Source organism: Peromyscus maniculatus, chromosome 9 (genome assembly GCF_049852395.1).
Source record: "Peromyscus maniculatus bairdii isolate BWxNUB_F1_BW_parent chromosome 9, HU_Pman_BW_mat_3.1, whole genome shotgun sequence".
Taxonomy (NCBI): domain Eukaryota; kingdom Metazoa; phylum Chordata; class Mammalia; order Rodentia; family Cricetidae; genus Peromyscus; species Peromyscus maniculatus.
In genome coordinates this window covers 25087283-25112186 of record NC_134860.1, presented here as the reverse complement: position 1 = coordinate 25112186, position 24904 = coordinate 25087283, and the positions used below count along the sequence as shown (strand labels likewise).

At 41.6% G+C, this 24904-nt stretch overlaps 1 protein-coding gene across 8 annotated transcripts in view; it reads left to right on the top strand.

Annotated features, from left to right (window-relative positions):
- Atxn7 (ataxin 7) overlaps positions 1-24904 on the top strand; it is a 171056-nt gene that overhangs the window by 84772 nt on the left and 61380 nt on the right. The window lies entirely within an intron of this gene.

The following is a 24904-nucleotide window of genomic DNA, read 5'->3' as shown; positions in this document are numbered from 1 at the left end:
AATGACCTTCCTTAGAGTCAGGAAGGCACATACATACCTGGTTGTGAGGCTCTAAGAGTTAAAGCAGAAGTGGAGAGGGAAGTGTGGATATCTCAGAATTTGCTTTGAAAAGGAATGGAGAAATGAAACTCTAGCAGGAGATGGGTATAGTGCCTAAGGGAATGAAGGGGAGAGTTACTTCATTTTAGTTTAACTTGGTTACTGTCAGATATTTGGCAGCCAATGTGAATGATGCAGAAGTGAGGAATAGTTGAACCCACGAGAGAATAGATAACTATAAGGGTACCCTTGAGTTGGCAAGGGACATGAGTCTCAGAGGAGCCACAAGAAGGTAATGTTTGGACATAATCAAATTCCACCCCTACCCTTCCACCTACCCTTGTAATGGCAAGAAAAGTCAGTGAATTCAGTTGCAGGTAGCAATACGCAATTGTAGAAGATGGTTTGGTGTCGCTTCTGTAGAAGGGAGAGGTTGGAATTGAGAGTGGGGAGGAGGAGAAATTTTGTCTGTCTTTTTTTTTTTTCTTCACAGTACCTTTACAGGGAGATACCCAGCTAAACAGGCAGTTATGCATCCTTGTGAGGCTTCCACGTGTACTTAGAAGGATTTCCCAGTAGTGAGAATGTGGGCCCAGAAAACCAGGAATCTCAGCGTGTTGTGGTCAACTGCTGTTGGAGTGCTTGGGTTGGGGAGCAGAGTTCGTCCCAGAGTCATCCTAGAGGAGGCAGTGGGAGAGTTAGCCGCTCTAGGCTTGAGGCGTTTCTGCAGATCAGGAAGATGATGCTGTGGGGCAGGGGGTGGGTCTGAGTGGATGTGAATGTGCTGGATGAGTGAGTTGGAAGAGTGACTGGTCAGTGTGGAGCTGAGTTAGGAGTCTGAGGTGGAAAGCAGGTTGGAGGCATGTGGCCTAGCTCATGTGTAATGCCTGTGTTTCTAGGTATTGATAAGCTAAGGAAGTAAGATGATGAACTGTGTTCATACAATCAAAAATGGATTGTTTTCACCTGGCAAAATCATTGAATGATTTAAGCTTGTGTGTTTATTCATTCATTTCCTCTATATTTTACTGTGTACCTGTTCTGGTTTTCAGGAAAATACCAGTTTTTAGGAAACGTCTACTGTAATGACAGAGATACGCAACAGTTAAAAACAAAGCAAAAGGTACATGTTAGGGGATACATTTAGAAGGAGAAAGGTAAAGTGTGGGTGCTGCCTTTTAAAATGCTGAGAATGTTTTTTTTTTCTTCTCACCCTTGTGTCACAATGAGATTGAAGCTGTAATCAGTCTCCTCTCAAAGAAAAACCCAAGACCAGACAGACTCACTACTGTTACAGCCACACAATAAAAGGAACACTACCAAATCAATTCAAAGCAAGTGTTTTGATTTCAAAAGCAGGTAAGGGCACAACAGAAAAAGAAACCAGAGACCAATTTCTTTGACATACGTGCAAAAATTCTCAACAAAATACTTGTAAACCAAATTGAGGAACATGTTAAGATCATACCTCATAATCAAGTGGGCTTCATCTCAGAAAGGTAAGGTAGATTTAACATGTGCAAATCAAGAAATGTAATACAGAATAAACAAACTTAAGAGAAACTACATATCATGAGGGTGTAAGCCATGTGGATTCCAGAATCTCAAGTTAAAAGACTGGTGGGAGAGAGCCTGGTTGGTGGCTTTGAAGTCCAGGCAGGGGGCTGGAGTGGGCCAGAGAGCCATAGAAGAGGGTAGGGATGGAAGAATTAGGAGACTATTGGAAAGCAGAGGGCAACTGTAGGCCATTGGAACAAGTATTTTTCCTAGCCCATGGCCTGCCTGGACTGGACCTGCCAATTTGTTTAACCTTATCACTTCCATTCCTTCCTGTGACCGTCAGCACAGTGGTGTCCTGGTTCCTCTCTCACAACAGACTCTTCCCACGTGAAACACAGTCTGTCCTTTCTGATGGGGCCGGTGCTTCTCCTGCTTCACTTCCCACTGGTTTACAGACTGTTGTGCTTAGGTTAGGAGTCGCCTCGCTTTGTAATACTGACCAAAAGTCATTACTGTCTCATGTCAGTGTAAAGCAGAACAGCTGATATGGACAACTCTGGGACATAAATCTGAAATGTTTATCTAGGTCGTAGGTAAACTTGCAGAATTGTCTGGGGCATAAAACCAGTGACCATCCCCCATTAACACCAGCCTTCCTGAAGGACATAGATATCATCCAGTGGGGTAGCATTCTGTCCCCTTGTTGACTATGGTTTGGAAGATCATTGTCTGTCTCTGTTCCAGTGTTCTACACCTTGTATTTTGGTTGAGTAGCAATATGCTGTGAAGAAAGAGAAATCAGGCAGTGGTGGCACATGACTTTAGACCTTCACTGGGGAGGCAAAGGCAGGCGAATCTCTGAGTTCAACACAGCCTGGTCTGCAGAACTAGTTCCAGGACAGCCAGGGCTACACAGAGAATCCCTGTCTCAAGCAAACAAAAAACATTTTTTTTTTTAATTTAGGGATAAATGATATTTACTTATATAAATAAGTGACAAGTCTTCTATCACTGGAATTTTCTTTCCCAAAATAAACTTTTTTCTATAGCTTCTGAATGGGTTATTTTCTGCCTTTGCCGTTAGTCCAGTTTCTTGGCTGTTATCTCTCTGCTCTGATGAACTGCTGGAGCAGAGCTTGACTCAGAGCTGCTGTAGGTTTTCTAGGCCACCCTTTTGTTCCCTCTATCTTGGTCTATTAAGCTTTTCATTGTCAGCGACCAGCTGCAGAAAACTGTTCTTCTAAAGATCTTGTATTAGTAGATGGTTTCTTAGAAGCTGATGGTTGTTGCTGAAGATAATCTCTTAGTGAGTTTATAATCTGTTCATGAATCATGTTATTCTCATATACTGGCAGTTATGCCAGGGAAACCAATAAAACAAGGTTTAATTCATGTAAGTCTAGACATTTCACAAAGATCTTTTCTTCCTCCTCCTTGTAAATGTGAAGAGACACTTCTTAAATACAGGATTTTGATGGATGGCATTTAAGAATTATGAAAACATGACAAATCCTGATAGCCATACAGTACCCATTTAAAAATATTTTATTACAATTTATTCTGTTGTGTGTATGAGCGGGGGGGGGGGGTGTTTGGGGGGGATGGGATGTATAAAGGCACCTAACTGGCCATTAGAGGGCAATTTTCTCCCACTACCTTGTGGATCCCAGGGACATACTGATGCACTTCTGTTCATCAGGCTGGCAGCAAGTCCTTGGTGCTCTTAGGCTTCTTGTTGGGCCCGAGTGTATCCATTTTAGTGGAAAGATGCTTCGGTCAGGACCTGAGTAGCAAGTCATAATAGTGCTGATCCTTCCAGCAGTGAGCATTTGCACACTTAGTGTGAACAGCATCACGGGGACAGCCTCAGCCACGGCATGGTTCTACCAGGCACTTACCTTCATTTTAAGGAGAAGTTGAAACTCGGGTCAGATGACTTGTCAGTTGCAGTCTCTAGGAGGCAGAGTTGTAGTTCTGATCTGGCCGACTCAAAACTGTTGGCATTCACTTTTTGGTGAGTGTCTCAGGCACCCTTTAGACAGCCGCTGGAGATTAAAGGGAGCGGCTGAGTTGTTGGAGCAGCAGCAATAGCCACATTGTAGCACGGAGTTAGGGTTGTCTTCTGCTTTCAGATGGAGCAGTAACCTGATTGTGTTGGACTGAGAATGATGCCATGGAAAGATTGACTTAAGATCTGTTGTGCACATCTTTTATATAATGGGTGGTGAATAAATGGTTAACTCTCAGAAAGTAAGCTCCAATAGTTTATTTCGTTAAGGTATATAATAGTTTATTTAGTTAAGGTATATGAAACAATTGACAAATTTCTAAACCATCATGGAAGTAACATGCAGGTCAACCACCTGGGGCAGGCTCTCACTTGGAGGTAAATAAACACTTGAGTGCTGCCTCTTAGGAGTGACTCAGAGGCCACTGCAGTTTGTCATTTTTCGGGAGCCTTCCTTTTGAGATTACAATTCCTAGTTTATGTCTTTGGAACTAGGCCATAGTCTGATTGATGTTGATATTTGATCTGACTTTTGGTACATTTTTCCCGTTTTTGCTTACCCTGAAGGTAGTATCGCTCATATATGCAAGCAGTAATGAAAAGGAGACTGTATAAATACATATTAATTTAATGCAGTTTAGTTTTGTCTTGGCCATGTTGCATCACCGTGGTGTTGCGTGTGTGTGTGTGTGTGTGTGTGTGTGTGTGTGTGTGTGTGTGTGTGTGTGTGATGACTGGCACAAGGCGTTAGAGTTGTTTCAAGATCAGGCCATCTTGTGGCTGTAGAGTCTATGCCAGCAAAGTATATACAGTGCGTTCATGATGGGTGTGGTCACTTCAAAGGTGATTAAGAGAGCCCACTTCTTCCTAAATCTGGCATTATTTTCTCTGTAGCCTTTGATAGCAAATAATGGTTTTGAAAAAGTAGTGACTAAATCAATCCCCACCCCCTTTTTTAAAAAAACAAGAGAAGTATGTCTTATAAATATGGTTCTCAGATAATGCTGATGATGTCGAGAAGGAAGTGCTTGTTTCCCTTCTTTACTTTCTGTTTGTCTGGTCCCTCCTTCCCATTGTGTTTTGTTTTTCAGACAGGCTCCTGTTCAGCAGCCCAGGGCGACCTAGATTCATATATGTGATCCATACTGTCCTTGAACATGGAGAGTTCCTCTTGTCTTAGCCTTCTAATTGCTAGCTGGCTCTGTGCTTAATTTCAAGAAAATTTAGCACCCATGTTAAGAAACAGTTTTACTTTCTATTTTATTTTATTATTATTTTTGTTTTTTTCAAGACAGGGTTTTTGTATAGCTCTATCCTAGAACTCGCTCTGTAGACCAGGCTTGTCTTGAACTCACTGAGATCCTCCTGCTTCTGCCTCCCGAGTGCTGGGATTAAAGGCGTGCGCCACCACCGCCCAGCCGCAGCTAACTTTTACTCTTACGGATGAAACTTGGTTGCTCAGAGTTGGAGCTTAGCCAAACTCATGTGTCTTAGATGGTAGCTACAGGTGGAATCTGCTTACCGAGTGCCTGGCAGGAGCCTCTGGGGTGGTGGAGGTCAGTCATAGACTTTCTTGGTTGCAGAAATTCAAGCTGAAAGGCCTTGCTCTGAGCATCTGACTCGGTGTTCCTGTTCCTTATTCCCCCTACCACCCCTTTTTGGGAGATTATTTTGAGACATCTTGCCGACCTCAAATTCCTGATCCTCCCTCCTGCTTCAGCCTCCCCAGGGCTGAGATCACAAGCTGCTACACCATGTTGTTCCCCCTTTTCTTCTTTTCAGAGAGAAGACGTCATCATAGTCTCCTTGCTTCTCTTTGCTTTGCCTTCAGCTATTTCGACAGTATTTCTTGTTTTCTTTTCTTTTTCTGCCATCTCCTCTGTAGATTGCTCCACTGCTCTTTTAATTCCTCAGGAGTTCATTTTAAGTTTCCTATATGTTAATGTCCCTTATGTCATATAGATGACCTAGGTGACAGGCATAAATTATGACTTTGATAAACCTGTGTCAAAGGGGAAAGCCTTAATCTTTCATATGGTGAAGAATAGTTGCTTTAAAATCAGAGGTTTTCAAGCATACTATTTAAATAATGGGGCAATATGAAATATTATCTAAATTGAGCACTCAGGAGGCAGGCAGATCTCTGTGAGTTCGAGGCCAGCCAGGTCAACAGAACAAGTTCTAGGACAGGCTCCAAAACTACACAGAGAAACCCTGTCCTGAAAAACAAAAAACAAACAAACAAAAAATCTAAATTTGCATAGATACACTTTTATGTAGAAGGAGTATGGTTCTGTGAGATTTTCAGAGCCCGTCTTGACCTATTAGGGTATGCCACAGCATATAGAAATACAGCCTGTGTAAAGGGTAATTACCAGTCTCTATCATTTTATTGTAATAAAAGTGGTATTTTTATTGTTGTCCATGTTCCCATGCTCAAGCTATCATTTTAAAACCTTACTTGGTTTATAATTTTTTTGTTTTGATTAACTGATGTTTTCAAGGCATCATTTCTTGCCATTTTTCTCTACGTATGTGTGTAGTATTCTGGCTACATTCAAGGTTGCTGGGAGTAGAACACTTACACTGTATGAGGCTAGAGCTCTGATCCTTAGCATTGAGGGCCAGCCTGAGAAACTGACCTTTTAATGGGGTGGTGGGGGAAGTCATAGCGGCATCACGTTAGGTATGTGCCATTCCAAATAAACATGTCTAATTCTGCCTGCAATTTTGGAACTGAAGTGTAAAATAATGGGAATCAGGAGTAGACAGTAGGGTCTCAGCAGTGGCCAAAGCAGTCTTGTAAAACACTAGTCTAATAGTCTTTTGTTCCTACTTAAGTGACTCACTGATTCTTGTTCCCCTTGGGCGAGGCTAATGACACTTTTTGTGGCTGGTGGACAGTGTTTTATTTGACACAACCTCCTGTCAGCTTAGCTTTTCTCTCTAGGGTGTGCTGTTCCCAGGCAGTCACTTTCCTTACCTTAGATACATTCCCTTCTTCCTTCTCCTTTCTCTTGACTCTCCCTCAACGGTAAAATTACCTGCTTCCTAGTTACAGTATGATCTTCCTCTGAGCTGTCAGCGTATCCTAGGATATATGCGCTGTAATCTGCATAGAGCCTAGGAAAGTCTTTCCTACCTTATCATTGATGCTCTTCTTGCACTCTGCACGCCTCTGTGTTTTCACTGTCTCAAAGGCAGAAGGTGTTTTGGTCTTCCTCAAGAAAGTCCTTGATGAGTGAGCCTGAAAATGCTAACAAGATTTGGTAACTGGTAGTGCCTGTTTCCCTTCTAGACGAAATGGTATTCTCTACTAGGAGTTGACGTGAACCTGTTGAGACAGGAGAGGGTTGCAGGGTTTCTGATGAGTGCACAGAAAGGTGATGGCTGCCTTGGTGAGCTCCTATTGAGGGAGTGGCCAGGTCACTGGCTTCTGTTAGTTGATGTGGTATTTAAGGTGTGACACTGAGGTGATTTTGTTTGTTTGTTTGTTTGGGGGATTTTTTTTGTTTGGTGTGTGTGTGTGTGTGTGTGTGTAGCAGATCAGAAGTTGCTGGCTATTCATTAATTTTTTATTTTTTTGCCTTTGAGGGACCACTGATGCTCATCCTTGTTTCAGAACCATCAGCTGTCCTAACTCATTTACAAGGAATTGCCCACACTGTGTTTGCCTTGAAAGGCTGAAGACTAACTCCGTCAGGAATTGGGAAAGGGGGAAGTCTGAAAACTGTGTCTGTCCTTTTATACTTGTTGCCACTGGCAGCCTCTCCACCTGCCACTGCCTCTCCTTTCTCGCTGCTGAGAGACTGATTTTGAATCTTGCCCCTTAACACCTAGTGTTCTGGTCTTTGCCACTTAGGGAAGAGAATGCTCTGAGTGAGGGACAGAATCACTTAGGTCTAGGATCCGGTAGGCAGAGGATGTTTTTGTTATGCTTATAGACCACTCTGAACATAGGATGCTACATCAGTTATCCAATTTATTCCTCTTTTCAGAGATCAAAATTAGATTGAGGGGAGGAGTGTCCTTTGTAAGAGGCAGAAAGAGAAAAATTCTGGATATATACTGGCAGACAAAAAGCATATTTGTGGTGACTCAGGTTTTTACTTTTCTATATTCCTGTGATCACCAAGAGTTCTGCAGGAAGCTTGAGTTTGTTGCATCAGATTTCTAGACTGTAGAATGCATTCCTTTCCTTTGACTTTGGGGAACAGTTTCTTCAAATGTGTACAGGATTCCAATAGGGTCTCCTTCCTAAGGATCGAGGAAACGAGGCATTTCTTGACCTTACCACTGAGGCATTGGGAGAATGTTCTGTATATTGTAGGGTGCTTACCACCCTTCTGCCTTCTACCACTTGATTCTAGTTGTGACAACTTAAAATTACTAGTGCTCCCTGGAAGTAGGGATAAAAATGACCTCAGCTTGAGAACCACAACTTTAATGTATGTAAAGCCCAAGTGTATAGAAGCGTTGGGCATGAGATAGTCAATGTTGGAATGTGTGGGTAGGTGTCAGTTCTGTTGCTTAAAGAGGCCAAGGTCCTACCTAATTAGCAGCCCCATTCTGGGAAAGCTGGGGCGTCTGGTCTCTTGCAGTACCACAGAAACAGGATTCTTTTGGGTGGCTTCAGGGAAAGTCCATCTTCTTGGTCTCAGTTTCAGTGGTCGTGGGTAGCAACTCTGAACTGAGTGGTGGTTTATCCAGGATGCCCAGTTTTTCTCTATTATCAATTTGGAGGGCACTTTTAAGTTTTCTGAAGCTGATGTTTATACCTAATGGCAGCTTTGACATTAAAGAATATGTGATTTTTTAAAAAAATATTTGTCTTTTTGTGACTGGATTAAAGCTCTTTATGGGCAAAGGATGTCCTGCCTTTCCTTTCTGCTAGGAGTCAGCACAATTTCTCACAGAAAGCCTCAGACCTGAACAGCCTGTGTTATAGTGTGCCCTGTGGCGATGCTCTTAGTTTTGTGTGCTCACTCACATGGCTGAGGACAGTTGAGTTTACCAGGAGTGGTACCAGCATTGCCCTCGACCCCAGTAGTTACTGTTTTATACTTGAAGCAGCATATGGATATGGACATTTAACCACTTCAGGACTTCTGCTTACTCTGCGATGCATATACAATGCAAACTAGTAGTAGTCTTGATATTATTGATGATATTTTCCAGGGTTTATACAGCAGAACTGTGCCGTAAGTGCTGGGAGCTTATGTAGGCTGTGCAGTGCTTCTCTTACTAGTCATTCTGTGCATATCATTTTGAAATACACTTGGAATAAGAGGTATGAGTCAACCAGAGTGAAGTTCTATGAAGGCAGAATTTTTCTTACCACCGTTGCTTCATGTTGAGTGTGTACTTTGAATAGCGTGCATGGTGCTATGGAATATTGTTTGCTGTTCCTTTATTTTATGTTAGTTCCTATAAATTTCTCTTTAAATATAAACATTTTTTTGTCCTAGTATTCTAGTATTAATTATATGAAGTTTAGAAATTTTTTTGTGCTTTGTTTTTCTTTTTATTCATACAATAAGGCCAATAAAACACAGCCATTATGTATACTTTATGCTTTTATGTTCATAGCCTTATTACACTTCACGTGTTAGAAACAGTCATTTTTAATTTCAGCCTTGGTATGAGAAGTTTTCAAGGTTTATTTTAAGGACTTGCCAACCAAACCATTGTGAATTGTGGATTACACGGTTAAAATTAAGATATGCATGCTAGGTATAGTAGCATGCATCTTTAATCCTAGCGCTCAGGAGGCATAGGCAGGTGGATCTCTGTGAGTTCGATGTCAGTCTGGTCCATAGAGCAACTTCCAGGACAGTCAGAACTATAGAGTGAGACCCCGTCTTGAAAGAACAAATGAGCCAGGGCTGTGGCAGCATGTACCTTTAATCCTACCACTTGAGAAGCAGAGGCAGGTGGATCTCTCATAGTTTGAGGCCAGCCTCTTCTACAGATCAAGTTCCAGAACATCTAAGGTTAAACAGAGAAACCCTGTCTTGAAAAAAAAAAAAAGAGAGAGAAAAAAAGAAAGAAAAGGAAAAAACCCCAAAATAAAGTAGACATGCAAATCATTAGTCACACAGAGAGTGCCATGAACCTCATTTGTTTGTTGTTAGGTGACTTACAGTGACTCCATTTGAAGTTCAGAGTGTAGATGAGAGATTTTGTGATTTCAGATGGAAAATTCAGGCTCCCGGTAATCTCCTATGTGACTGTCACATTCAGTTTGATGTAGGCGCATAGGGATTGACAGGGGAGGTTCTAGGTCAATATTTGTCTCAGAGGGAAGTCTGTCCTGGACAGAGCTCAGGGTTCTTTGTATAAGCCTGGTTCTGCTCAGCCCAGATTCAGGGCTTGGTTAGTTTTTCTTTTTAGTTCAGTCATCAGCTCGTTAGAATGACCATGGTCTATGTTCTCTGTAGCACATGGTAGGAAGTCTAAACGAAATGTGCAGTGTCCTGCCCAGCCGATGTCATTATTTGTGCTCCTCACTTGCTTAGGCAGGCTGCCAGAGATGGGGTGCACGTTAATTAACCAACGGTTTACGGAAATAGGGCCGCGGCATCACTGATAAGCTTGGGCATAAATAAGTAAGGCAGTGTAGGCTGCTTTTTGTTGTTTCATTTTTTTTCCTGAAACAAGGGAGGACAGAAGTATGTTAATTAAAATAACAGATCAAAAGCTTAGTGGGAAATTAATTTGTTTTTGTTTATATTAGCATGTATTATGATTTCTTCCCCTTCCTCTCCCCCTCCCTTTCTCTACCTCTTCTCCCCTCTTCCTCCATCTCTCCTCCCCTTCCTCTTCTCCATCTCCTTCATCTCTCCTTCTCTGCTCCTTGTGTTTTAAATTTCCCTTGGGAAAGTGTATTATAATGTTAATTTTTCATAAAATATTTGGCTGCTTTGTACCTTACTTGAAGATATGGATCCCATTTCCTCTCTCTGCAAATACCATTGAACACTTTTTTCTTTTTTTTTGATGCTAAGGATTAAACATTGGGTCTGATATATAATACATACTTTACTTCTAAGCTGTACCCTTAGCCCAATTAAATATAATTTTTATACAATGTAATCTAAAGTGATTGGGGTAAATTAGTCCATATTACATTTTAAGCAGTATTCTGTATAAAATAACAAATGAAATAGTTTTCCACAGACAACTATCTTACCCAGTTTATAACAGAAGCAGTTTTCCTTTCTGTAGGGACCAATCTTTGAACTTGCTGAGATCTGGTTCAGCCAGGTGTGACCTCTAAGACCGGCTTCACCCCATTCCTGCCGTGTGTTCATAAGCAAGTTCTTTACAGTGTCTCTTTCCTCATTTGTCCATTTGGGTCAGGTTGAGTGCCTGTACCACAGTGTCGCTGTGAGGATTCTGTAACATCATCAGTCTCACTGGCCCATTAAGTGCTTAATAGATGTTTGATACAAGGGCTACTGTTGTTATATTGTATTTTAAATGTTTATCTGTCCGGTTCCTTCAAAAACAATCAAAATAAAACAAATTTTGGGGAGAACTAGGCCTTTGAGTTGAGATGCCAGTCTTAAATGTGGCTATTTGGATGTTATCAGCCAACCCATCTGCTTGCAATTTGGCTGTGGCAAACGATCTTTGAGTACCTTGTTGAGGTATGTTGATCAGTTGAAACTGCAGAGTGTGAAGAGGTAAAACAGATACAACTGCATCAGACTGTCTAAGGGGGGTATTTCCCATTAATTCTGCTAGCCTGTGAAGCAGAAATGAGCAAGTGATTTAAACACAACAAAATTTGCAATTGAAGTGTTTCCTGTTGGTAACAGACAGCACATAATAATTTCAACAAAAAAAAAAAGAAAAGAAAAAAAAAGAAAGAAAGAAAAGAAAATGAAACTTTGCAATGTTGCAGTGGGAGTCAGGAGTATGGAAGGTAGGGAGAATGGAAGTAGAAATAATACTTAAGCCAGCAGCTTAAGGTCCCCTTTCCTTTCTTCTGTGTTCTGTATAAGTCTCTTGCATCTAAGTTCCAGGCCAGACAGACATCTCCATAAAGTGTGGACTAAAGAATATACTGAACTAAAAAGGTCTGAGAATATTCAAAGGAGTCAGTATTAGAACTAAAGAAGCCACGTTTTCCAGGGACCTAGAATTGCCCTGCCTATTTCCTGCAGTCTGAATCTAAGTGCTGTTAGCTCTGAGGTAGTGTTTATGGGAGATAGGGATGGGGATGTAAAGAAGGATGTTTCCAGAGGCATCAAGAGAACATTAATTGACATGTGTGTGAGGATAGCAGTCTTTCAGATTCAAGGATTTATTTTTATTCTTATTATGACTTCTCTTCCAATACAGCTGCCTCTGGGGAAAACTAGGTTACTCAAGTGTGATCAAGGCTCAGGCGTTTACGCACAGTCCGCAGTACTCTAGGGATCATAGTCTAATTCCTGGTTGACTTTGGATGATTGACAATTAACATACAGGCCTTTTACTTGTTTGCAGATAGAAGATGCAGTTTTAGGACCAGACTTAAAAAACATTTGCCTAAAGTTAGAGAAGAATCTCAAGATGATGGTATCCTTGGTTTCTTCTGGGCTATGCCATGGTCTCCAGAACTCATTCTGAGTATATGCTCTTCATCCTTAGTCCTGGCATTCTTCCAGGTGGTGTTCTCTGTCTCTCTGTCTCTGTCTCTGTCTCTCTGTCTCTCTCTCTCAGAAACTAGACCTACTCTTCCATCCTGTTCTGCAGGAAGGGAAACCAGGCACCGTTGACCTCACCACCTTGTATCCAGGTCATTACCAAATCATGGCAGCAGTCCTCCTTAATATCTCTGAATCCCTTCTCAGTGCTGTCCCCAGTCTAAGCTACCCGTGCCTCTCTAGGTGCTGCTGCAGACACTCCAGACCAGCCTTTCTATTGTTGGTCTGCACTGGGAACACCTTCTTGGTACACTGTGGTCTCAGCAGTACTGAAAATAATAACATTATGTGATGAAATTATCCACTCTTAACATGCCTCTGTTGAGTGTTTCTGACTGGTAGAGGAAAGACCTCTAAAAATTTGTCCCTCTGTAAAAGCAATAATAATACAATACTAGTCACAATCAGCATTTTCAGAAGCCTGAAAATTAATCTTGCAGTCTTGCAAGATCTGATAAATATTTGAGGAAAAAAAAAAAAACTGAATCTCTGTAAATACGAAAACTGTATGCTGTTTGAACTCAGCTTCAGTTTTCCCACTACATAACTTTGAAAACCAATAGCTTTGAATGTTGATAGTGACATTAACCGGAGTAACACCTGCCAGAGGGGACAGTTAGCTTGGAGACCCCAAAGCTGTTTCCTCGAGAGTTGTCACTTAGGATTATCTGGTAGCTCCCCCCAAAGACTCCAACCCAAGACTTGTCTTTTTTTTTCTTCTTTTTTTTTTTTTTTTTTTTTTTTTTTTTTTGGTCTGGCTCAGAATTCATTCTATGCTCTGTCCCAACAGCATTTGTTTAGAAAAACAAACAAACAACCCCAACTATTATTTCCCATTACAGTGGCCTGAGCTAATAATACCAGCTGTAGCTAACAAGAACATGACTTGGGGTGGGGCGGGAGATGTTGAATAGGAAGCAAACCTTAAGAAATGGAATGTCACCTGGGCTCCGAAGAGTACCTACACGTTTTTAAAAGAGTCTTGAATACCTTAGGTTCATGTATGGCTGTACACTTCTAGGAAAGACCTGTGAAGGCCCTATCTCTTATCTGTGTCTGACCTTGAGGCTCTGCAAGACCAAAGTAAAGGTCAAGGAGAAGTCATAAACTACCTGCCCCTTTGCAAAAGCTGAGAGACTCATTTGGCTCAAAGGGTTTTAAGACCATCTCTGTGCTTGGCCTTCTTGGTCAGAATTATGCTTGTACAAAGGTCATGTTCCAAGCTAGACATGATGGCACACACTTGTAGTACTCAGGAGAGGGAAGCAGAAGGATTTCTCATTTTAGGCCAGTTGGGGCTGCATAATGGAACTCTTCTAAATAAAGGGCTGGTAAGATGGCTCAGCAGGTAAAGACAGTTACCATACAAGCTTGGTGATCTGAGTGCAGTTCTTGGAACCCACAAGGAGATAAGTGGGCTCTGCAAATCCTCTAACTGCGCACACAGATACACAGTGGTGTGCCCAAATGCACACACGTACACGTACACGCAAAGGTGATAAATAAAGAAAAACTGCACAGTCACTGGGGCTCGGCACGGAATACCAGACTTGGACAGGGACTGACTGGAGAGCAGTTTGTCACGCTCCCGTCCCATGCCCTAGGACAGTCCAGCTTCAACAAAAGGCAGTGAAAAGCCGAGGAGTGACAGTGGAGCGCAAAGCCACACCATCACATTGGACACGCTGGTGAAGTGGGTTGGGTTTTTGTTCTGTTTTTTAACTTTTAGGATATCGAATTGTTTTTCTGGATGAAATCTTTCAGGAATTCTTTTTAAACCTATTAAGTAGCCTGCCCTTCATTTTCCTTGTGCCCTGGTGTGGATGACCACTGTTCTCTCCAATTCCACATATGAGAAATTTGACATGTTTTTCTGTGCCTGGCAATTTTAACACAATGTCCTTCATTCCATACATGTCCCACAAAAGACAGAGTCTTGTTCATTTTTATGGATGACTAATACTTCGTTTTGTACTTACACCAAGATTTCTTTGTCCGTTCCTAAATGGACACCTTAGTTGCACCTGTCTTGACTGTTGTGAACAATGTCATGATCTACATGGAGTACAGGTCTCTCTTGATATTGATGTCCTGTCCTTTCAGTGTGCACCCAGCAGTGAAGTGGCTTGAACATCTAGTGCAGTGGTTCTCAATCTTGGGTCAAACAACCCTTTCAGTGGTCACCTGAGACCATTGGAAAACACAGATATTTACATTGCAATTCATAATGGTAACAAAATCACAGTTATGAAGTAGCAACAAAAATGATTTTATGTTTGGGAGTCACCACAACATGAGGAACTGTATTAAAGGGTAAAGGGCTGAAGCATTAGGAAGGTTGAGAAACGCTGTTCTAAGTGGTTCTGTTCTCAGATTTTTAAAGGAACTTCCATTCTGTATTTTTGTTTATGTAATGGCTGTACTAATTTGCATTCCCACATAGTGAATGATAGTTCCCCTTTTTCTGTATCCTTATCTGCATTTGTTGTTGTTGTTGTTGCAATTTTTATTGTAGTCATTATATCTGGAGTGAGATGCTGTCTCCTGTCACTTTGCCTTGCATCTCTCAGATGAGTAGGGAATGTTGATGTTCATGTACTTGTGGATGGTTCACATGTCTCCTTTTGAGACATGCCAGCTCTTTTGCCCACTTCTTTATTGCAGAGCTTGTTGAATATTTGAATTCTTGTGTGTTGTGGATACTAATCCCTTGTCATAATGTAGTTTCCACATATGTCTCCCGTTTGCACAGAAGCTTCTGAGAAGCTGTGGTCATACTTGTTGAGCTTTGCTTTTGGAGTTTTAAAGTAAAAATCATTATCTTAAAATTTTCTTTGTTTTGCTTCTTGGGTAAATTAAGATGACTTTCATTTAAATTAGTTTATTTGATGTTAAGACATTAGCTGCAGTGACCAGAGAATAACATTAAGAAAAATTTATATCTTCATTCTTTTTTTTTTTTTTTGGTTTTTCGAGACAGGGTTTCTCTGTGTAGCTTTGCGCCTTTCCTGGAGCTCACTTGGTAGCCCAGGCTGGCCTCGAACTCACAGAGATCCGCCTGGCTCTGCCTCCCGAGTGCTGGGATTAAAGGTGTGCGCCACCAACGCCCAGCTATATCTTCATTCTTAATGCTGGAAAAATTTCCATAAAAGATGGTATAGAAGAAGAGAGTACCCCATCAACAACAGATACAATGCACATAGAAAGCCAGTCACAAAATGGTAAGCGGGGATCCTAGCTCCCCAGAAAACATTCAGTATAAGTGGAGCAAACACTAATAAAAGACAAATTGGACAGTGGGTTTTAAACATAGAATGATAAAATTGTTTTGGTATGTGTAAGGGACACTTGGAAAGACAGAGAGCTGCAGAAGACTCACAGTGGCACTTGGAGAATCAGCCCCAGAGGCACACTGACTCCAGACAAGACTGACTTCCTGTTGTAAACAACTGTAGAGATGCAGCCAGGAATGGGTCTTTTCATGAGGAAAAGGTTAATTTAAGAAACAAGGTTTTAGCCATGCTGTGGTGGTGCACACCTTTAATCCCAGCACTTGGGAGGCCAAGGCAGGCAGATGTCTGAGTTTGGGGCCAGCCTGGTCTACAGAGTAAGTTCTAGGACAGCCACGGCTACACAAAGAAATCCTGTCTGAAAAATACAAAACAAATAGAATAAAGATAAAAGTCTTACAGCATAGCTCCAAATACACAAAGCAAATACAAACAACAAAAACCGACTCCAGAAGAAGAAATAGACAATCTATCAATCATAGTTGGAGACTTTAACCCTATACTGTAAAGAACATATACAACTAGATAGAGAATGTGGAAGACTTGAGTAACATTATAACTAGACCCAAACAACAACACCATAGTATACACCCTTAAGTTTATATGCATTGCTCTCCAGGGTCATGATAGGCTGCAGTCAAACACCCCTCGGTAATTGTAAAGGACTGAAATTCATATATATAGAGTGTATTCTATAACCATAGTGTAATTACAACAGACATTAATAAAAAGAAGAAATAGGCAAAATGTATAAGTATGTGGAAGTTAAACATTTCTAAATGAGCAGTGGGTCAGACAAGCAATTTGAGAAATTAGAAAATAATTTTTGAGAGTAGTGAAATTGAAATACAACATAGTAAAATAAAAATATAACCAAAATAGTGATTGTTTAAGGGAAAATTTTATGGAAGCATATGCAACTTGATTAAACAAGGAAGCTCAGATCAACAACATTTCACCACTAAACCTACAGCAAGCAGAAAGAAAAAGGTGTGTAGATCAGAGTGGAAATAAATGAGTAAAAATAGAGAAGCAATAGAAAAATCATTGAAGCCGAAAGTGGTACTTGGACAAGCTCAGTAAGAGGGTGAGGCTTTGACTAGACTTGCCTGTGCTGTGGTATACAGTCAGGAATGGGAGGGCGCTGTGGCTGCTGCCGGTGGAGTGGAGCCTTCTTGAGGAGACAGTCCTGATGAGCAGGATAAACCGCATGGAAGGGCTGCCAAACTCCCGCAGAGCCTGAAGACAGGCTAGGAAGTTTGCATCAGTGACAGGATGTCTCAGGAGAAGCCCAGGCCTGGGTGGCTTTCCTGGTGAAGTCTCTAAGTGTACAAAAGAGTCAGCAGCAGTGCTACACAGAGGTTTTTATAAGTGCGAAAGGAGACAATACTTTCAGTTGACTCTATGAAGCCAGTTATCTTGGTAGCAAAACCTGGCAGACAGAGAAGAGCCAAGAGCTGGAGACCAGTGTCCCTTGAGAAGACTAGGACAGAAATCTTCAGCAGTACACTAGCAAACTAAATGAGGCAAATAGATGGGTGATGAAGGGATTACGTGCAGGAGGAGACACTGTCACCTAATGGACCCTATCCCAAGAAGTGATGTTTTGCCCTGATATATACATGGTGGATGGATAGATTGTGGAAACACATAGAAGACCGTGATGTGAAGAATTTTCAGTATTGTATTGCTCAGGTTTTATTCTAGATTGTTTGATGCTGGGTTTTTTTTTTTGTTGTTGTTGTTGTTTGTTTGTTTGTTTTTTGTTTTTGTATGTTTTTTGGCCTGTGCTGGCTTTGAACCTTGTGCCTTGTGGCCTGTGAGGCAATTGTTTGATCCCTAACCTGCTGTTCTGTGCTTTTCAAGTATGTATATAAATCATCAGGGAGTATTTTTAAAAGTTCAGTTTGGGGCCTGAGACTGTACAGATGATAAAATGGCCGTTGTCCATGAAATACACCTGAGACACAAGGCTTCATTCTGAAGTGAACGTAAGACCAGATGCACCTTAGTTCTCTTTGTGACTGTTAAGATAGAAAACACAGGTGTGTTTTCCTTCTGACGGAGGAGTGTGGACCCCAGTGCAAGGACTTGACTACTACATGTTGCGTTGTCTGTGCTTCTTTTGGGTTGTTTCTGGTCCTTTTCCTAAGGGATTTTGCTAATATGAGCTAATACCTTTAAAGCAGTTCAGTGTGTTTGTTACACTCAAGACTCCTGAATGATATTCAGCTCTAACTCAGCATGTTAATAATATGGTAGTTCCCCACTGAATGCTAAAACAGTGTGCTTGTTAACATGCTTGGCTAAGTGAAGGTTAGCCAACTAATTTCTACTTTCATATTGTCATTGCTAATCTATCAGAAGACAATTGACTAGCTCTGCTTCCTACCCCAAAAAGGTTCTCATTGTGTTGGACACAATGTAACATAAACAAAGTTAACATGGTTTGAACCCAGATCTCAAAGCCTACTTCTCAGTGCTGAGATTTACAGGTGTGACAGTCATGCCTGGCCTGACTTTTTGTATGTTTTGTATCTTTTTCCCCCTGTGAATCCTGTTAAACTCTTAAGTTCTAGGACTTTTTTGAATTTTTTTTTAAAACATGGACCATTATATTACCTGCAAAAGGGGGCAAGTATATTTCCCCCTTTCTAGTATTCATTCTTGTTTATGTGGCTAAGATTCTAACACTGCTTTAGTAAAAGCCCTGAGTGGAGGGATGCTCCTTTGTGTCTGATTTTAGGAGGATTTCATCTTTTCTCAACTAAGTAATATCCTAGCTGGATGCTTTTGGGATTCTTCTCCATCAAAATCAGGAAATTTTCTCTATTCTTAGTTACCCCTTTTCCGATTTTTTTTAATGAACAACTATTGAATTTCATCAAGATTTTTTATATCAATTGATAACAATCACAAAGTTTTGTAGTCTGGTAACACCACGGATTACATTGCTAGTTCTCAGTCACTCACTAGTGTGGTGGTATTGTGTTCCCCAAAATATTGTGTACCCTAATAAACTTATCTGGGGTCAGAGAACAGACAGCCACTAGATAATAAACAGACAGCTAGAAAATGGTGGCACTCACACCTTTAATCCTAGCATTCCAGAGATAGAAATCCCTCGGATCTCTGTGAGTTCAAGGCCACATTGGAAATAGCCAAGCATGGTGACACGCCTTTAATCCCAGAAAGCCAGCCTTTAATCCCAGGGAGTGGTGGTAGAAAGCAAAAAGATATATAAGGTGTGAGGACCAGAAACTAGAAGATTTTGGCTGGTTAGGCTTTTGGCTGGTTAAGCATTCAGGCTTTTGAGCAGTAATTCAGCTGAGACCCATTCCGGATGAGGACTCAGAGGCCTCCAGTCTGAGGAGACAAGACCAGCTGAGGATCCGGCGAGGTGAGATAGCTGTGGCTTGTTCTGTCTCTCTGATCTACCAGCATTGACCCCAATAACTGGCCTCGGGTTTGATTTTATTAATAAGAACTTTTAATATTCCTGCTACACACTAGCTTTTCCTGCATTCCTGGACTAAACCCAGTTTTACTGATTTTGTAAAAAAAACAACTAGCTTTTTATTTTATCGAGTCTCCCTTTGAATTCTATTGATAACTACACTTAAATTATTTCTGCGTAGTTTCAATATAATTTGTTATTAAATTTTAAGGTTTAAGCCAGGCATGGTGGTACAGGCTCAAAATTCCAGAACTCTAGTGACTAGTTGGAGGATTAGGAGTTCCAGGACAGCCTAGGCTACACGGTGAGACTCTAAACAAATAAACACAGCACTACAGAATGGGATGAAACAAAAAGAAAACATTGGCTTAGATAACTCATTCATAACTTTCTTGTTGTTCTGCATGAAAGCATGAGCTGGTTTGTTTGCCCCTTCCCAGCATCCCTGTTGTCATGTCCATGAATTAAATGCTATGTTTTATCTGCATTCATTTCAGATTTCTTGATTTGTTTAATTTCTCTTGTGGCTTTCTGTTTGTTTGACTAATGGGTTATTTGAGATATCTTTTTATTTTTTTGAGTAATTTTTATGTTTTTGAAAGTTCATAGATCCACTATTGATTTCTAGTTTAATTCCATTGTATCCAGATAATATATACAATATAGTTTTAGTTCTTTTAAGTATATGATGTATAGAAGGTTAGCCATACTAGATAAATGGCCAGTTCTACCCTATAGTGAGTACTCTTAGTTGTATGAGAGGCTGTGTTTTCTGGATCCCACATGGAAGAACCTTGGTAGATGTGGTGATGCAATAATAATGTCTGCATGTGGTGATATTTTATTTGTGCTGAAATGTGATATTTTATTTGTATGTTAATAAGTAAAGTTTGCCTGGGGATCAGAGGTCATAGTCAGCCATAAACAGACTCAGGTGGTGGTAGCACACACCCTTAATCCCATCACAAGGCAGGCAGAGTTTCTGTGTGGTCAAGGACACAGCCAGGCGTGGTGACACATGCCTTTAATCCCAGTACCAACCATAGAGACCCAAGAAGGAAATAATATTACCTAGTAAAACAGGAAGTGCAAACAAGCAGCTTCCAAAAAAAATGTGAGTTGACAGAAACAGCCAGCTGCCTTGATGTTAATTTGGTTGTTGGATGATCTGGGCCATGGTATCATTGGAGATCTTTCAGGGGGTCTTAGCTGATCAAACCTTACTAGCCTGGAAGCAATCTGCAGGTTCTCATCTTTTGTGGAAACAAAAGCAGAGCCTCTTTTCCAAAACAACGTATCCTTAGACATAGTTTTGAAATCAAGATATCTTTAAAAATATACATATTGATTTAGCTCAGCAGCTTTTACAATCAAATGTCTTAATGCAGTTAAAAATCCCAAAGACAATGCAATCCAGATTCTCTGTGTAATATCAATCCTTACATGGCTTGTTTTTTATATTACCTTTACTGTCTCTTTAAAGACTTTGATTTTTTTTTAAAACTATCTATTTCTTTATATAACTCCATATATTCCTTTTTCTCTCTCTTCCAAGCATGCATACATTTTTACACACATTGTAAACTGTTCCATCTGAATCTGCCTTTATTGAGAACCTGTTGTTTTAAACTGCAGCATTACTAGGACCAAAATGGCAACTGTGGCTGCTGGCTCCACCCACCTCAGCTTTCCAACATGGTGAAACTACGTTTACCGCCAGCTTTAGGGGAACCATGCTCACCACAGGACTCTGGGAGGCAGTGGGTCTATTCCTCTATCAGCGTGTAGCCCAGAAACCTGCCATAGAGTAGCTCAAGCCCACATGTTGGGGCCAACAGGAGACATGAAGCAGGAACCTGTTTTTGGCTCTGTTTAGAATTGCTTATTAAGTATTTCAGGTCTAAGGTGGAAACTTGAGCCATTGTAGCTAGAAGTTTTTCTGTGTCCCACCCAGTCCACAGCCACTCAGACTCAAGTGAATGCACAGAGGCTTGACAATGTTATATTGACTGAACATGCAGGACCCATAGGAAGGTGACCACTAAACTTTGCAAGGCAAAATGGTCCTTGTAGCTAGAGTTTTCCGCCTTGCCCACAGTCAGGACAAATCTTTGTCACCCGCCAGTCCCACAGCCGCTCAGACCCAACCAAGTAAACACAGAGACTTATATTGCTTACAAACTGTATGGCCGTGGCAGGCTTCTTGCTAACTGTGCTTGTAGCTTAAATTAGTCCATTTCCATAAATCTATACCTTGCCACGTGGCTGGTGGCGTACCGGCATCTTCACATGCTGCTGGTCATGGCGGCGGCTGCAGTGTCTCTCCGCCTCAGCCTTCTGCTTCCCACAATTCTCCTCTCTCCTTGTCCCACCTACTTCCTGCCTGGCCACTGGCCAATCAGTGTTTTATTTATTGACCAATCAGAGCAATTTGACATACAGACCGTCCCACAGCACTTCCCCTTTCTTTTTTTTAAAAGGAAGGTTTTAACTTTTACACATCTCCAAAGTCAGCTTGGTATATTTGGGAATTTGGGCGTAGCTTCTCTTACTACTTCCTGCTGGAGGGGGGCGCTGTATCTTATGGGGACACAAAGAAAATTTTAGGATCATGGAGTAGTCCGTGAGACCGTATCGTCTGAGCCAGTTGCCTTGAAACGATTCTGAATGTTGGATCATCTGGGCCATGGTGTCATCGGAGACCTTTCAGGTGGTCTTGGCTGGTCAAACCTGATGTATCTTAATCTGGAACAAATCCATAGCCTCTGGCTTTCTGTGGAAACAAAAGCAGAGCCTCCTTTCCAAAGCAACATATCCTTATAGCCAAATTTTGAAGTCAAGGTACCTTTAAAATATACATTTTGGCATAACTCAACAGCTTTTGCAATCAAATGTTTTTCTTCAGTTACGAATATCAAAGAGAACATAATCCAGATTCTCTGTGTGGTAGCCATCTTTACATGGCTTATTTTTTATATTACCTTGAGCCTATTGCTTAAACTGCAGCCTTTTAAGCCTGAAACGGCGCTGCGGCTGCTGGCTCCGCCCACTTCAGCTTCCCAACATGGCGGTGGTACCTTTTCCGCCAGCTCTGGGAGCCATCCTGGGTCTATGCTTTTATCCAAGCAGTGTGTAGCCCAGAAACCTCTTTTTGTTTTGTACTAGCAAAGGCTAAATCCACCATGCAGCTTAATGTGCCACTTTCAGAGGCCTCATTCCCGCCATACTGCAGATCGAGCTCCCACGCCAGGAACCCGCCAGTAGCTCAAACCGGCAGGCTGCCGCTCATTTGAGAGAGACAATTAGGAAGCTGTTTTTAGCTCCATTTTAGAATCTTTTCTCAGGTTTTAGGTAGAAACTCTTGCCAACACGTTGGGCGCCATTTGTAGCTAGAGTTTTCCGCCTTGCCCACAGTCAGGACAAATCTTTGTCACCCGCCAGTCCCACAGCCGCTCAGACCCAACCAAGTAAACACAGAGACTTATATTGCTTACAAACTGTATGGCTGTGGCAGGCTTCTTGCTAACTGTGCTTGTAGCTTAAATTAGTCCATTTCCATAAATCTATACCTTGCCACGTGGCTGGTGGCTTACCGGCATCTTCACATGCTGCTGGTCATGGCGGCGGCTGCAGTGTCTCTCCGCCTCAGCCTTCTGCTTCCCACAATTCTCCTCTCTCCTTGTCCCACCTACTTCCTGCCTGGCCACTGGCCAATCAGTGTTTTATTTATTGACCAATCAGAGCAATTTGACATACAGACCGTCCCACAGCAGGTCCTTCAGGTTCCTGCTTCGCATTAAAAACTGCCAGACATTGTACAGACACAAAGAAAAAAATGACTGACAGACTAGGCCTGTGGGCTGAAGATGGATGTCCCCATGCTGCAGAGGAACTTTGGATAACTGTCCAGGCAGGCAGCTCTCTCTGTCATTTTCAGAGTTTTGAAAGTTGCTTACAATGCTCTTCCTGTTTACTTAGGTAATATATCCTTCTGAGGTCTTTGATGTAGTTGAAGGCTAGATAGTTATAATTTTCCTTAGTTATGATAAAAGATAAGTTATAGAAACTTAGACTCACATATATAGGATAAATAGAAAATTTTCTTTAAATTTGCCCAATATAAATAGACTAGATATTGTAACTAATTCTTGCTTGATAACTGTTTTGTTATATGTAATTTTACTATGGTAAAGTTAAACCCTTCCTTTTTGAATAGACAGAAAAGGGAAGGCACTGTGAGATGTTCTGTATGCACTGTATGAATGTGTTGCTTTGATTGGCTGATAAATAAAACGCTGATTGGCCAGTAGCCAGGCAGGAAGTATAGGCGGGATAAACAGACAAGGAGAATTCTGGGAAGAGGAAGGCTGGGTCAGGAGATGCCAGCCCACCGTCCAGGGAGCAGCATGTAGTGGCACACAGGTAAAGCCACAGAACATGTGGTGACATAGATTAACAGAAAAGGGCTGAGTTTAGATGTAAGAGCTAGTTAGTAGTAAGCCTGAGCTAATGGCCGAGCCGTTTTAATTAATATAAGCCTCTGTGTGTTTACTTGGGTTTGAGTGGCTGTGGACCAGGTGGGACACAGAAAAACTTCTAGCTATAGCTGCCTTTTCAACAAGAGGTGAAATGGTGTTCTTACTTAATCATGACAGTAGAACTAACCACAGTGACAGTAATGATAACAATAAATGCCATTTTTATTGAGCTCTGATTTACTCCCTACTTACTGTTTAGACAGGCAAGCATTTTATGTGAATTATTTTATTTACTCTAACAACTTAACTAAAGTACCTACTGTTATCATGATTTTTCAATTGCAGAAATAGTGTACCTTGAGGTTAGAGTTGGGCAGTTGATTCTTAGAACCCATATTCTGTGAGTTTAACATAGGATACTTTTAATGGTTATGATGCAAAGAATTTCATAAGGATTTTGGTGTCTACATTCATAGTTGGGACACATGCTATTAAAAGCTTCATTTCTGATTTGTAGGGCATGGCTTTGCTGGCAGTATTTTGAGGAAACATGTAAGAGATAGATGCAATAGCCGTGCATGTGGATTGTGTTGGTAACTGTTACAGCCGTGCATGTGGATTGTGTTGGTAACTGTTACAGCTGTGCATGTGGATTGTGTTGGTAACTGTTACAGCCTTTCTGAACCCAAATCCCCAGGGCTTTCACACCTGTCGCTCTCCAGCTGCAGGTGCTGTGTCAGTTCAGTAGTGACAACAGAAGCACTTCAGACTTGTGGAGTGTCACTGGGATAAGATTTGCAGCTCAGCGTTCAGACCTCAATAGAGAAGTTTCTTTGAGCAGAGGGTAGCAGTTAGCACAGAAACTTGTCGAAGTGCCGAGTGTCAGTGAAGTACTTAGCCCTAGATAGGACGAAAGCATCCTTATCTACTCCAAGGCTCAGGGATGCTCGTGGAAGAGGAACGTGGAAAGACTGTTGAGGGCCAGAGGGAGGACTGGGGTGAGCAATGTCTTCTGGACCTGACAGGACCACTGTAATCCTGAACACTCACAGCAGCTGATCACCTGCACAGGATCGGGCCAGTCAGCATTCCAGCATGGGGGAGGGGGTCATGAGCCCCCACCCCTAACTGAGGAGCTACAGGCAGTTGATGGCTTCTGAGGAAGGGCGAGGCCGTTTACTTAGTGTGGCCCTGGCAGAACCACCAAGGCTCAAGTGGATCGTCACACACCTATGAGTGAGTGGGCGGCACAGATTGGACTCCTTGGCGGATAATTAAAAACAGAAAGAGGACACAGTTGTTAGAGGGAGGGGAGGGAGGGAGTGAAACTGGAGAGAGTTGAGGAACAAAGAGTTGGGGTCAAGATGGTCAAAATGCATGGTGTGTATGTAGGAAGTTCTTTTTTTTGTTGTTGTTTGTTTGTTTTGTTTTGTTTT